A 267-nucleotide genomic window follows, 5' to 3' on the forward strand; every position below is an offset into this window, starting at 1 on the left:
AGTAAGACTCATTTACATGTTGCCCTCATAAATACCACTTATTACACTCAACCTCCTTGAACTACTACTTTCTAACCAAGAAAAGAAAAGGAAAAAAGAAAGAGAAAGAAGAGAAAGAGAAAGAGAAAAAAAAAAATACCTCTCTCATTTTTATATATTTTCAAGATACCAATAAAAGGTGCTTCATTCTTATACTGTGATGGGTATCAAACCTCACACACAGAGACCTTTTTTTTTTTTTTCTTTTTTTTCTAAGCAAAAGGATAA

This window comes from Corylus avellana, chromosome ca9, assembly GCF_901000735.1.
Source record: "Corylus avellana chromosome ca9, CavTom2PMs-1.0".
NCBI classification, from domain to species: domain Eukaryota; kingdom Viridiplantae; phylum Streptophyta; class Magnoliopsida; order Fagales; family Betulaceae; genus Corylus; species Corylus avellana.